General features: G+C 41.6%; 1 long non-coding RNA gene across 1 annotated transcript; it reads left to right on the plus strand.

Moving 5' to 3' along the window:
- Positions 1 to 264: 264 nt before the first annotated feature.
- Positions 265 to 13129, plus strand: LOC123723981 (uncharacterized). Its single transcript, XR_006759366.2, has 3 exons — positions 265 to 612; positions 1594 to 1722; positions 13038 to 13129. It is a non-coding gene; the product is annotated as an uncharacterized LOC123723981 (long non-coding RNA).
- The last annotated feature ends 2492 nt before the right edge of the window (positions 13130 to 15621 follow it).

A 15621-nucleotide genomic window follows, 5' to 3' on the forward strand; every position in this document is an offset into this window, starting at 1 on the left:
ATCCATGAGGGTGCAGAGAGATGCGAACAACCAGACATTAAAAAGTGAAAACTATCTGAAAGGGAAAATAGTACATAGGTTTTTTAGAGATAAACATCATACATTTACTGACACAATATACGTCAGCTTAAAGCTCCTCCTACAGTCAGTCTTTCAGGATCTTTCCACTTTTGTTGGTTTGTATTCTGATATGCTTCTCAATGTTTTAGAACTATATGACCCCCCCCCCCCCATGTTTTGTCCCTCTGTTTGTCCCCTCTCACTCTGCTCCTCCCCTCTCCTCCCACCTATAGTGTGTGAGTAGATTCACTCTGATGGCCTCTGCCTGGGCTGGCTGAGCTGTGCTTGTTGGAACATGCCTAGACTTGTACTGACTCGCCTGGCTGAGGAAAGAGAGAGCCTTGAGCCTGCCCTCAACAGTTTCACCATGCCCTGCTTGAATTGACCCTCAGGCAAACAAACAAAACCAGCAGAGTGGCTCAACACTGGCAGTTGACTGTCCTGGTGGACATTCAGAGTGGACGGACACACTGGACAGAACCAGAACAGGACCTTGGATCTTCAGCTGTACCCAGTCTAAAATCTGTCCTCAATTCTAACACTACTTTACTGGTAAGTCTGATGTTTAATAGATACCCTCTTGAATGGACTTCTTTTAGCTTAATCCTACTGTAGGTACCTTCTACTAGCTCTCTCAAATAACTCCCGCTCTCTTACTTCTACACTATTGAAAAGAGTGGTAATGGTAACCTACTGTTTCACTAGCATGTAGCTATAGTATATAATGGTAGTCTACTGTTTCACTAGCATGTAGCTATAGTATATAATGGTAACCTACTGTTTCACTAGCATGTAGCTATAGTATATAATGGTAGTCTACTGTTTCACTAGCATGTAGCTATAGTATATAATGGTAGTCTACTGTTTCACTAGCATGTAGCTATAGTATATAATGGTAGTCTACTGTTTCACTAGCATGTAGCTATAGTATATAATGGTAACCTACTGTTTCACTAGCATGTAGCTATAGTATATAATGGTAACCTACTGTTTCACTAGCATGTAGCTATAGTATATAATGGTAGTCTACTGTTTCACTAGCATGTAGCTATAGTATATAATGGTAGTCTACTGTTTCACTAGCATGTAGCTATAGTATATAATGGTAACCTACTGTTTCACTAGCATGTAGCTATAGTATATAATGGTAGTCTACTGTTTCACTAGCATGTAGCTATAGTATATAATGGTAGTCTACTGTTTCACTAGCATGTAGCTATAGTATATAATGGTAGCCTTGTGGTTCTTGTGTCAATAAATCCCACAGAAAGAAACAAAGTAACTCATAAGTTATTACTGTGTCATTACCATTTGACCATGTAATATCTCAGTAAATGGTCATTTTTTATCATAAAATAAGTGCATTTATACAGCGAGTTAACAATTATACACTTCTACCCTCTGGACTGTCCTCTATGAATGACTCGGGCATTGTCATATTTCCTTTTGGCTGGAGAAAGAGCAAAAGTAAGTCAATGGACAATATTACTAAAGAATTAAAAAGGTACTTATTTTCTCTGCTCCTCTACCTAGCTCTTGGGGATTCCCCTTCACAGTGAAACCTCCTCTTCATCAGCCGAGACAGCAGGCATCCTCCACTAACCTACCAGCTGCCACAGAGGAACCACAACGTTTATCAAGGTGGGAAGCAGGCAGACTTGGGTAAGAGACACTATTCATTTTCTATTTGTGTTGCATATAATGAACAGTGATCTGCCCTTTGATGTAGGCATATAGAAGGAATAAAAGAGAACCCATCTAACAGATGTAATATTCAGTAAGTCCTGTAGTAACTCATTATAGATCAGATATGTGTAGTCAGGATCCCTGGATGTTTTTCTCACCTCTCCAGACTATACAAGCAGGTAGGTAGTTACTGAGGCAACAATGTTAGTGTTTTGTGGTAACGGGGAGTGTTGAAGCTCCCGAGTGGCGCAGCGGTCTAAGGCACTGCATCTCAGTGCTAGAGGCGTCACTACAGACCCTGGTTTGATTCCAGGCTGTATCACAACCGGCCGTGACTGGGAGTCCCATAGGGCGGTCGTCCGGGTTTGGCTGGGGTAGGTCGCCATTGTAAAATAAGAATTTGTTCTTAATTTAGCCTGGTTAAATAAATAAAAAATTAAATTAAAATAAAGCTTGATGCATGTGTCTGAGGTAAAACTGTTGAATTACAAACACAAGCCAAGGTGAGACAGTGAGACAGACATATTGTAGTGAGAACGCAGCCCTATTCAATCCATATCGCCGATGTTCAGCTTTATAGCCCGATTGACAATTAAAGGCGACGTTCCCTGTGGTCACGGTAAACACTAAGTATGTTCCCTGTGGTCACGGTAAACACTAAGTATGTTTCATGTTTCCCTGTGGTCACGGTAAACACTAAGTATGTTCCCTGTGGTCACGGTAAACACTAAGTATGTTTCATGTTTCCCTGCGGTCACGGTAAACACTAAGTATGTTCCCTGCGGTCACGGTAAACACTAAGTATGTTTCATGTTCCCTGTGGTCACGGTAAACACTAAGTATGTTTCATGTTTCCCTGCGGTCACGGTAAACACTAAGTATGTTCCCTGTGGTCACGGTAAACACTAAGTATGTTTCATGTTTCCCTGCGGTCACGGTAAACACTAAGTATGTTTCATGTTCCCTGTGGTCACGGTAAACACTAAGTATGTTTCATGTTCCCTGCGGTCACGGTAAACACTAAGTATGTTTCATGTTTCCCTGTGGTCACGGTAAACACTAAGTATGTTTCATGTTCCCTGTGGTCACGGTAAACACTAAGTATGTTTCATGTTTCCCTGCGGTCACGGTAAACACTAAGTATGTTTCATGTTTCCCTGTGGTCACGGTAAACACTAAGTATGTTTCATGTTCCCTGCGGTCACGGTAAACACTAAGTATGTTTCATGTTCCCTGTGGTCACGGTAAACACTAAGTATGTTTCATGTTCCCTGCGGTCACGGTAAACACTAAGTATGTTTCATGTTTCCCTGCGGTCACGGTAAACACTAAGTATGTTCCCTGTGGTCACGGTAAACACTAAGTATGTTTCATGTTCCCTGTGGTCACGGTAAACACTAAGTATGTTCCCTGTGGTCACGGTAAACACTAAGTATGTTCCCTGTGGTCACGGTAAACACTAAGTATGTTCCCTGTGGTCACGGTAAACACTAAGTATGTTTCATGTTTCCCTGCGGTCACGGTAAACACTAAGTATGTTTCCCTGCACTAGTGCCCTTTTCAATGATGACCTCATGTCTGTTCTTTTCTCTTCATCTGTCTATTCTTCTCCTCCCTCATTTTAAAATTTAACTAGGCAAGTCAATTAGGAACAAATTCTTATTTACAATGAAGGCCTACACCGGCCAAACTCGGGCCAATTGTGCGCCGCCCGATGGGACTCCCAATCACGGCCCGGTTGTGATACAGCCTGGGTTCGAACCAGGGTGTCTGTAGCGACGTCTCTAGCACTGAGACACAGCGCCACTCGGGAGTCCTCGTACAGTCCTCTGATCTGTCCGTTCATAACGCGACACTTCCTAATAGAAACAGCTTTCATCAGTTCTGTCATTTCCATAAGATGTTGGATGAGATGGTTTAAAAGCATCATCTTGAGTAAGGAGAGACACCATCTAATAGGACAACATGTAGTGTAGCTGGTGTGTGGAATATGGTATCTCAATAATCTATAACATCTTTTTGTTGACTTTGTTCTCAGCCTGAAGAATGAGACGGGAGTGTGACTGACTGCCAGACTGTTGTGTGTGTGTGAGAGAAAGAGAGAGAGAGATAGAGAGAGAGAGAGAGAAAGAGAGCGATAGTTTCCTCAATGAAATGATCAAATATACAGACAACACATTCCAATTGGCTATACTAAAACTATTTTACATCATCCTCAGCTCTGGCATTTTCCCCAATATTTGGAACTAAGGACTGATCACCCCAATCCACAAAAGTGGAGACAAATTTGACCCCAACAACTACCATGGGATATGCGTCAACAGCAACCTTGGGAAAATCCTCTGCGTTATCATTAACAGCAGACTCGTACATTTCCTCAGTGAAAACAATGTACTGAGCAAATGTCAAATTGGCCCTTTACCATAGTATCGTATGACAGACCACGTATTCACCCTGCACACCCTATTTGACAAACAAACAAACCAAAACAAAGGCAAAGTCTTCTCATGCTTTGTTGATTTCAAAAAAGCTTTTGACTCAATTTGGCATGAGGATCTGCTATATAAATTGATGGAATGTGGTGTTGGGGGAAAACATACGGCATTATAAAATCCATGTACACAAACAACAAGTCTGCGGTTAAAATAGGCAAAAAACACACACATTTCTTCCCACAGGGTCGTGGGGTGAGACAGGGATGCAGCTTAAGCCCCCCCCTCTTCAACATATATATCAACAAATTGGCAAGGGCACAAGAACAGTCTGCAGCACCCGGCCTCACCCTACTAGAATCTGAAGTCAAATGTCTACTGTTTGCTGATGATCTGGTGCTTCTGTCACCGACCAAGGAGGTCCTACAGCAGCACCTAGATCTTCTGCACAGATTCTGTCAGACCTGGACCCTGACAGTAAATCTCAGTAAGACCAAAATAATGGTGTTCCAAAAAAGGTCCAGTCGCCAGGACCAAAAATACAAATTACATCTAGACACCGTTGCCGTAGAGCACACAAAAAACTATACATACCTTGGCCTAAACATCAGCGCCACAGGTAACTTCCACAAAGCTGTGAACGATCTGAGAGACAAGGCAAGAAGGGCATTCTATATGCCATCAAAAGGAACATAAAATTTGACATACCAATTAGGATCTGGCTAAAAATGCTTGAATCAGTTAGAATTCATTGCCCTTCATGGTTGTGAGGTCTGGGGTCCGCTCACCAACCAAGAATTCACAAAATGGGACAAATACCAAATTGAGACTGCATGCAGAATTCAGCAAAAATATCCCCCATGTACAACGTAGAACACCAAATAATGCATGCAGAGCAGTATTAGGCTGATACCCGCTAATTATCAAAATCCAGAAAAGAGACGTTAAATTCTACAACCACCTAAAAGGAAGCGATTCCCAAACCTTCCATAACAAAGCCATCACCTACAGAGAGATGAACCTGGAGAAGAGTCCCCTAAGCAAGCTGGTCCTGGGGCTCTGTTCACTAACACAAACAGACCCCACAGAGCCCCAGGACAGCAACACAATTAGACACCACCAAATCATGAGAAAACTAAAAGATAATTACTTGACACATTGGAAAGAATTTACAAAAAAACAGAGCAAACTAGAATGCTATTTGGCCCTAAACAGAGAGTACACAGTAGCAGAATACCTGACCACTGTGACTGACCCAAACTTAAGGAAAGCTTTGACTATGTACAGACTCAGTGAGCATAGCCTTGCTATTGAGAAAGGCCACCGTAGGCAGACCTGGCTCTCAAGAGAAGACAGGCTATGTACACACTGCCCACAAAATGAGGTGGAAACTGAGCTGCACTTCCTAACCTCCTGCCCAAAGTATGACCATATTAGAGACACAAATGTCCCTTTGTACATTAACAATTTGCACATGGTTACAATACTGTATATATACATAACATGACATTTGTAATGTCTTTATTCTTTTCGAACTTCTGTGAGTGTAATGTTTACTGTACATTTTTATTGTTTATTTCACTTTTGTATACTATCTACTTCACTTGCTTTGGCAATTATAACATATGTTTCCCGTGCCAATAAAGCCCCTTGAATTGAATTGAATTGAATTGAGAGAGAGAGAGAGAGAAAGAGAAACAGAGAGAGAGAGAGAGACAGAGAGAGAGAGACAAACAGAGAGAGAGCGACAAACAGAGAGAGAGAGGCAGTGTGAGAGAGAGCGGCAGTGAGAGAGACAGAGAGAGAGAGAGAGAGAGAGAGAGAGGGGGGCAGTGAGAGAGAGGGACAGTGAGAGAGAGAGACAGTGAGAGAGAGGCAGTGAGAGAGAGAGAGGGGCAGTGAGAGAGAGAGGGGCAGTGAGAGAGAGAGAGAGGCAGTGAGAGAGACAGAGAGAGAGAGAGAGAGAGGGGCAGTGAGAGAGAGAGAGGCAGTGAGAGAGAGAGAGAGAGAGAGAGAGAGAGAGAGAGAGAGAGAGAGAGGGGGGCAGTGAGAGAGCGAGAGAGAGGCAGTGAGAGAGAGAGCACTGTACTGACAAGCAAAGCTATTTTTATTACAATGCATGGTTATGTCAATAAATATCACTCCTAGTGAGGTGATAAAAGAACAAGAAAGAAATTGCCATGGGTTTGTTGTCAAAGCTCATACTTCCCTGGTAACAGCACAATACCTCAAACCCAACTCCCATAGAGCATGTTGAACTGTGACTCAACAGAAGAAACCAATCAGTTATGGGTAACCCAGGGCGATAAGCCATGCCACAAAAACATAACACGCCTAACTACCCTATACAGATAAAATAACAGTCTTAACTACCCTATACAGATAATATAACAGTCCTAACTACCCTATACAGATAATATAACAGTCCTAACTACTAGAGGTCAACCGATTAATCGGCATGGCTGATTAATTAGGGTCGATTACAAGTTTTCGTAACAATTACATTGCATTCCACGAGGAGACTGCGTGGCAGGCTGACCACCTGTTACGTGAGTGCAGCAAGGAGCCAAGGTAAGTTGCTAGCTAGCATTAAACTTATCTTATAAAAAACAATCGATCTTAACATAATCACTAGTTAACTACACATAGTTGATGATATTACTAGGCTAACTAGCTTCTCCTGCGTTGCTTATAGTCAGGGCGGCAGGTAGCCTAGTGGTTAGAGCGTTGGACTAGTAAAAGAGAGGTTGCAAGATTGAATCCCCGAGCTGACAAGGTGAAAATCTGTCGTTCTGCCCCTGAACAAGGCATTTAACCCATTGTTTCTAGGCCGTCATTGAAAATAAGAATTTGTTCTTAACTGACTTGCCTAGTTAAATTAAGGCAAAAAAAAAAAATGCAGTGCCTGTTAATTTATCATCGAATCCCAGCATACTTTGCCAAACGGGTGAGGATTTAACAAAGGTGTATTCATGAAAAAGCACTGTTGTTGCACGAATGAGTACCTAAACATCAATGCCTTTCTTAAAATCAATACACAGAAGTCTATTTTTTTAAACCTGCATATTTAGTTAAAAGAAATTCATGTTAGCAGGCAATATTAAACTAGGGAAATTGTGTCACTTCTGTTGTGTTCATTGCACGCAGAGTCAGGGTATATGCAACATTTTGGGCCACCTGGCTCGTTGCGAACTAATTTGCCAAAGTTTTACATAATTATGACATAACATTGAAGGTTGTGCAATGTAACAGCAATATTTAGACTTAGGGTTGGACTTAGGGATTTGAAATTTGATAGAGCAAACTTTCAAACTTTACTGTGTTTGCCAGCAGCTCTTAGCAATGCTTGATTCACAGCGCTGTTTATGACTTCAAGCCTGTCAACTCCTGAGATTAGGTTGGCAATACTAAAGTGCCTTATAGAACATCCAGTAGTCAAAGGTATATGAAATATAAATGGTATAGAGAGAAATAGTCGACGTGTCATAATTCCTATAATACCTGCAACCTAATATTTCTTAACTGGGAATATTGAAGACCTGGGAATATTGAACCACCAGCTTTCATATGTTCTGAGCAAGGAACTTAAACGTTAGCTTTTTTTACATGGCACATATTGCACTTTTACTTTCTTCTCCAACACTTTGTTTTTGCATTATTTAAACCAAATTGAGCATGTTTCATTATTTATTTGAGACTAAATAGATTTTAATTATGTATTACATTAGGTTAAAATTAAAGTGTTCATTGTTCATTCAGTATTGTTGTAATTGTCATTATTATATATTATGTATATTATATTATATATTAAAAAAAATGGCCCGATTAATCGGTATCGGGGGTTTTTGGTCCCCCAATAATCGGTATCGGTATCGGTGGTGATTTTTTTTTAATCATAATCGGTCGACCTCTACTAACTACCCTATACAGTAAGATAACAGTCCTAACTACCCTATACAGTAAGATAACAGTCCTAACTACCCTATACAGGTATTATAACAGTCCTAACTACCCTATACAGGTAATATAACAGTCCTAACTACCCTATACAGGTAAGATAACAGTCCTAACTACCCTATACAGGTAAGATAACAGTCCTAACTACCCTATACAGATAATATAACAGTCCTAACTACCCTATACAGTAAGATAACAGTCCTAACTACCCTATAGAGGTAAGATAACAGTCCTAACTACCCTATACAGTAAGATAACAGTCCTAACTACCCTATACAGTAAGATAACAGTCCTAACTACCCTATACAGGTAAGATAACAGTCCTAACTACCCTATAGAGGTAAGATAACAGTCCTAACTACCCTATACAGGTAAGATAACAGTCCTAACTACCCTATACAGGTAAGATAACAGTCCTAACTACCCTATACAGTAAGATAACAGTCCTAACTACCCTATACAGGTAAGATAACAGTCCTAACTACCCTATACAGTAAGATAACAGTACTAACTACCCTATAGAGGTAAGATAACAGTCCTAACTACCCTATACAGTAAGATAACAGTCCTAACTACCCTATACAGGTAAGATAACAGTCCTAACTACCCTATACAGTAAGATAACAGTCCTAACTACCCTATACAGGTAAGATAACAGTCCTAACTACCCTATAGAGGTAAGATAACAGTCCTAACTACCCTATACAGGTAAGATAACAGTCCTAACTACCCTATACAGGTAAGATAACAGTCCTAACTACCCTATACAGTAAGATAACAGTCCTAACTACCCTATACAGGTAAGATAACAGTCCTAACTACCCTATACAGTAAGATAACAGTACTAACTACCCTATACAGATAGCAGTACTAACTACCCTATACAGATAATATAACAGTCCTAACTACCCTATACAGATAATATAACAGTCCTAACTACCCTATACAGGTAATATAACAGTCCTAACTACCCTATACAGGTAAGATAACAGTCCTAACTACCCTATAGAGGTAAGATAACAGGCCTAACTACCCTATACAGATATTATAGCAGTCCTAACTACCCTATAGAGTAAGATAACAGTCCTAACTACCCTATAGAGGTAAGATAACAGTCCTAACTACCCTATACAGATAATATAACAGTCCTAACTACCCTATACAGGTAAGATAACAGTCCTAACTACCCTATAGAGGTAAGATAACAGTCCTAACTACCCTATAGAGGTAAGATAACAGTCCTAACTACCCTATACAGATAATATAACAGTCCTAACTACCCTATACAGGTAAGATAACAGTCCTAACTACCCTATAGAGGTAAGATAACAGTCCTAACTACCCTATACAGATAATATAACAGTCCTAACTACCCTATACAGATATTATAACAGTCCTAACTACCCTATACAGTAAGATAACAGTCCTAACTACCCTATACAGGTAAGATAACAGTCCTAACTACCCTATAGAGGTAAGATAGCAGTACTAACTACCCTATACAGGTAATATAACAGTCCTAACTACCCTATACAGATAATATAACAGTCCTAACTACCCTATACAGGTAAGATAACAGTCCTAACTACCCTATACAGGTAAGATAACAGTCCTAACTACCCTATACAGTAAGATAACAGTACTAACTACCCTATACAGGTAATATAACAGTCCTAACTACCCTATACAGTAAGATAACAGTCCTAACTACCCTATACAGTAAGATAACAGTACTAACTACCCTATACAGGTAATATAACAGTCCTAACTACCCTATACAGTAAGATAACAGTCCTAACTACCCTATAGAGGTAAGATAACAGTCCTAACTACCCTATACAGATAATATAACAGTCCTAACTACCCTCTACAGGTAAGATAACAGTCCTAACTACCCTATACAGATAACAGTCCTAACTACCCTATACAGGTAAGATAACAGTAATAACTGTCCCGTGTGGCTCAGTTGGTAGAGCATGGTGTTTGCAACGCCAGGGTTGTGGGTTTGATTCCCACGGGGGACCAGTACAAAAATAATAAGAAAAAAAATGTATGAAATGTATGTATTCACTACTGCAAGTTGCTCTGGATAAGAGCGTCTGCTAAATGACTAAAATGTAAATGTAAAACCTACATCTATATAACCTCATCTGAATCTAAGTCTATATAAGCTGTGTCAGACACAGGGGGCTGATGGTAGGCTGATGGTGTGTGTTAGTTACTGTGTCCCAGCCAGCCAGTTGGGAGGTGGTTGTTTCCCTGAACCAGAGTTCTATTCTGCTATCCTGTATTAGTAAAGGGTTACATCAAGACTAAAGCAGGAAGGAATTCTTGTTGTCATGTGGTTACCGTCGCCACGGCAGCAAGCGTCTGGCTCACACACATATACACAGACAACTGCATTCATTTAGCAACTGCAGCAAAAAGCAGGTCACGGGGTGTGTGTGTGTGTGTGTGTGTGTGTGTGTGTGTGTGTGTGTGTGTGTGTTATTATATCCTTGTGTGGACCTAAAGTCCCCACAAGGACAGTAAAACAAGGACAATTCTCTCTCATGGGGACATTTCCCACATCCCCATGAGGACAAAGGCAATTTTAATCTTAGGGGTTAGGTTTAGGGTTAGGGTAAGAATTAGGATTAGGGTTAGATAAAATAGGATTTTGAATGGAAATTAAATGTAGGTGCCCACGAGGATAGATTAACATGATGTGTGTGTGTGTGTGTGTGTGTGTGTGTGTGTGTGTGTGTGTGTGTGTGTGTGTGTGTGTGTGTGTGTGTGTGTGTGTGTGTGTGTGTGTGTGTGTGTGTGTGTGTGTTCCTTAGTCAAAATATTGGGTCTGTCCCTTGCTATTTTCCTCCACACAAAAAAATGACAGCATCCCCTGCCTAAGGTTAACACTCAGCACATGCTATAAAACACAAGTAAACAACAATTTAACAACAACTCCAACAACTCAACAACAACTCCAACAACTCCAACAACAACTCCAACAACTTAACAACAACTCCAACAACTCCAACAACAACTCCAACAACTTAACAACAACTCCAACAACTCCAACAACAACTCCAACAACTTAACAACAACTCCAACAACTTAACAACAACTCCAACAACTCCAACAACAACTCCAACAATTTAACAACAACTCCAACAACTCAACAACAACTCCAACAACTCAACATCGCCAAAATGGGTTCCTTTGTTTCATTCCAGAGGCACATGACCACATGGCTAAACTGTAATGCTAACTCTGTGTCACACTCATAGCTGTGGATTTAAACAGTGATGTAGTCAGAGCCCTCCTCCCTTCAACTATGCTTGAATGCTTCTTCATAGGACAATGTGGTCACATACTCTGGCAGCTAGTGCTTAACACTAATTAATACTAATTTCCCCCCCTTTCATCGTTCTAGTTTAATATTCCAAGGACGGAGCACCCCTTCAGCGATCCAATATATATTTTTAATTCTTAGTTAAGAGAGACAGCCCAGTGAGCAGCAAGAATACTACAGCTATTAAGTGTGTTTGAGTGGAGTGTTGATCTCCCTTCCTTTATGCTCTTGGCAGTACCCTCCCACCCTTTACTGGTCCTCTATGTCTCCCTTCCTTTATGCTCTTGGCAGTACCCTCCCACCCTTTACTGGTCCTCTATGTCTCCCTTCCTTTATGCTCTTGGCAGTACCCTCCCACCCTTTACTGGTCCTCTATGTCTCCCTTCCTTTATGCTCTTGGCAGTACCCTCCCACCCTCCCACCCTTTACTGGTCCTCTGTCTCCCTTCCTTTATGCTCTTGGCAGTACCCTCCCACCCTTTACTGGTCCTCTATGTCTCCCTTTCTTTATGCTCTTGGCAGTACCCTCCCACCCTTTACTGGTCCTCTATGTCTCCCTTTCTTTATGCTCTTGGCAGTACCCTCCCACCCTTTACTGGTCCTCTATGTCTCCCTTCCTTTATGCTCTTGGCAGTACCCTCCCACCCTCCCACCCTTTACTGGTCCTCTATGTCTCCCTTCCTTTATGCTCTTGGCAGTACCCTCCCACCCTTTACTGGTCCTCTGTCTCCCTTCCTTTATGCTCTTGGCAGTACCCTCCCACCCTCCCACCCTTTACTGGTCCTCTGTCTCCCTTCCTTTATGCTCTTGGCAGTAGCCTCCCACCCTCCCACTTTACAGGTCCTCTGTCTCCCTTCCTTTATGCTCTTGGCAGTACTCTGCCACCCTTTACGGGTCCTATATATCTCTCTCCCCTCTCACTCACAAGCTACTAGAAGGCTCCCCCATAGCACTACTGTCCTGTCAGCAGAACCTATGCCAGTGAGGGGCTGAGGAGTGTATTGTACTGTAAGGAATGGACTCTCTGCCCGCCTGCTCAAAATAACTCTGCAGTGAGGGAGGCAGACTGATAGCACGCACACACACACACACACACACACACACACACACACACACACACACACACACACACACACACACACAAGCGCAAAAAAATAAGCTCTGAATCAAAACTAATCTTTTTGTTGCAAGAGTATAAATCACGGCAAGGCTATTTTTAGTTGAGGTGTTTTTGGTTCATGTTGTGTACACTCACAGTGTACAGTGGTTCTGTGCTTTTCCTCTCCTCTATGTGTCGCCATAATAGCAGTCAGAAATGGTTCTCCCAATGCATCAGATTTGTCCCTACATAACTCATTGTCCTGGCATAGCCCCTTGCTTTCAGTTTGCAACTGTGTTACAATCAAATGAATCTTCCCACAAAAGGCTCATTTCCGTGTTGAATATAGCCTGACAGAAACTGATGGAGAGGCAAAAGGTTAACCTCTTAATGACCTTTACCAATTAATTGACTGCCATTCAGATTGTGACCTAACATGACCTTTACTGTATGCATCTGATCTCTTTCAGGAGGACTACAACACTATTCACCCTCGACGCGGAAACCTATTGAACTGACCATTCTCTGACAACATCACCAGGTCGGACCTGATAGTGGCCCGGGGGGTGTGTGTGTGTGTGTGTGTGTGTGTGTGTGTGTGTGTGTGTGTGTGTGTGTGTGTGTGTGTGTGTGTGTGTGTGTGTGTGTGTGTGTGTGTGTGTGTGTGTGTGTGTGTGTGTGTTAGATTCCCTGTTGGAAACATAGCAGGGAGAAACTGTACCAACCAGTGATGATGAAGAGGCCAGTAACTCAGGATCTGCTGGATGGATGTGGCTGCTGGGAGTGTTTCTCTGGCAGTGTCTTAGCTGGTTGTTGTGAGGGAGAGAACGAAGCAATCAGCAAGTATACTGCCGCAGAAACTCTTCGCACTACGAGCCCAGGCCCCTGGAATCAGCAAGTAGGCCATTGGCCCTGGAATCAGCAAGTAGGCCATTGGCCCCCTGGAATCAGCAAGTAGGCCATTGGCCCCTGGAATCAGCAAGTAGGCCATTGGCCCCTGGAATCAGCAAGTAGGCCATTGGCCCCTGACTCTCAGATGTCATTCCCCCAGAGCGACAGAAGGAATGAGGAAGAGAAGAGCACTATTTTTAGTATGATTATTACCACTGGACTCATGTCGGATGATAGACTGATGATGCGTTTGGGATATGGTAACGTTGTGTGTATAACCTGAGTATAACCTGAGTGCGTGGTATTCTGTTTTAAACGAATGCAATCCTCTAGCGCCATCTTGTGTCTCAAATGTTAAGTTGAGCCAAATTGTGCATACATCAACACACCGATAATGTGTTGATGTATAATGAAGTTATTACAGTTATTACCGGTTTGTATCTCTTAAAATATATATTTGCAATGCTTTTTTGCAATCACTTGCTCTGGGTTATTGAAAATAAACAGAAAATATTGAAAAAAGAACTGTCAATATAGTCATGTCTTGTCTTCGTCATTCGTCATTTCCTGTTTGATCTGCACAGACCCAGGCTTGAAGACGATCTTGAGTCAAGAGAAACATTGTATGGGTGGTAGTTAGTCTAGTGGTTAAAGACAGGTAGTCTAGTGGTTAGCGTGTCGGGCCAGTAACCGAAAGGTTGCTGGATTGAATCCTCGAGCTGACAAGGCAAAAAACTGTCGTTCTGCCCCTGAACAAGGCAGTTAACCCACAGTTCCCCGGTAGGCCATCATTGTAAATAAGAATTTGTTCTTAACTGACTTGCCTAGTTAAATAAAGGTTCAAAACATTGTATATTGACTACAGTTACTTGAGTTTGTTTGACTGTCGGATCCATTTGCATTGTCCGGTTATCATAAAGCAAAATGCAAACATGGGAATATAAACAGGGAAGTTGACATTAGATATGTAATCTGCTAACATTCACTACCGGTCAAAAGTTTTAGAACACCAGTCATTCAAGGGTTTTTCTTTATTTTTACTATTTTCTACATTGTAGAATAATAGTGAAGACATCAAAACTATGAAATAACACATATGGAATCATGTAGTAACCAAAAAAGTGTTAAACAAATTAAAATATATTTCATAATTGAGATTCTTCAAATAGCCAACCTTTGCCTTGATGACAGCTTTGCACACTCTTGGCATTCTCTCAACCAGCTTCACCTGGAATGCTTTTCCAACAGTCTTGAAGGAGTTCCCACATATGCTGAACACTTAATTGACTGCTTTTCCTTCACTCTGCGGTCCAACTCATCCCAAACCACCTCAATTTGGTTGAGGACTCCAGACCAAAGGACAAATTTCCACCAGTCTAATGTCCATTGCCCGTATTTCTTGGCCCAAGCAAGTCTCTTCTTCTTATTGGTGTCCTTTAGTAGTGGTTTCTTTGCAGCAATTCAACCATGGAGGCCTGATTCACACAGTCTCCTCTGAACAGTTGATGTTGAGATGTGTCTGTTACTTGAACTCTGTGAAGCATTTATTTGGGCTGCCATTTCTGAGGCTGGTAACTCTAATGAATTTATCCTCTGCAGCAGAGGTAACTCTGGGTCTTCCATTCCTGTGGCGGTCCTCATGAGAGCCAGTTTCATCATTGCGCTTGATGGTTTTTGCAACTGCACTTGAAGAAACTTTCAAAGTTCTTGACATTTTTCCGGATTGACTGACCTTCATGTCGATGGACTGTCATTTCTCATTGCTTTTTTGATCTGTTCTTGCCATAATTGTCACGGTTGTCGTTGGGAAAGGAGGACCAAAATGCAGCAGGTCTGTGGTTGCTCATCTTGAACTTTTATTAAACTCAAAAATGAACACCAAAATAACAAAACGAACTCACGATCAACAAACAGCCTTCTCAGGCTCACATACGCTAGACAAGAAACGATCTCCCACAAAACCTACACCAAACAATTACCCATATATAGGACTCTCAATCAGAGGCAACGAGGAAGCACCTGCCTCCAATTGAGAGTCCCAACCCCCCCATTAACCTAACATAGAAATACACTCACGCGACTAAACATAGAAATACCTAAACATAAAACATAAACCAAAACCCGGGAAATAATAAATCAAACGCCCTTCAACAAACACACCAC

The sequence above is a fragment of the Salmo salar genome, chromosome 15, assembly GCF_965601325.2.
Source record: "Salmo salar chromosome 15, fSalSal1, whole genome shotgun sequence".
NCBI lineage: Eukaryota > Metazoa > Chordata > Actinopteri > Salmoniformes > Salmonidae > Salmo > Salmo salar.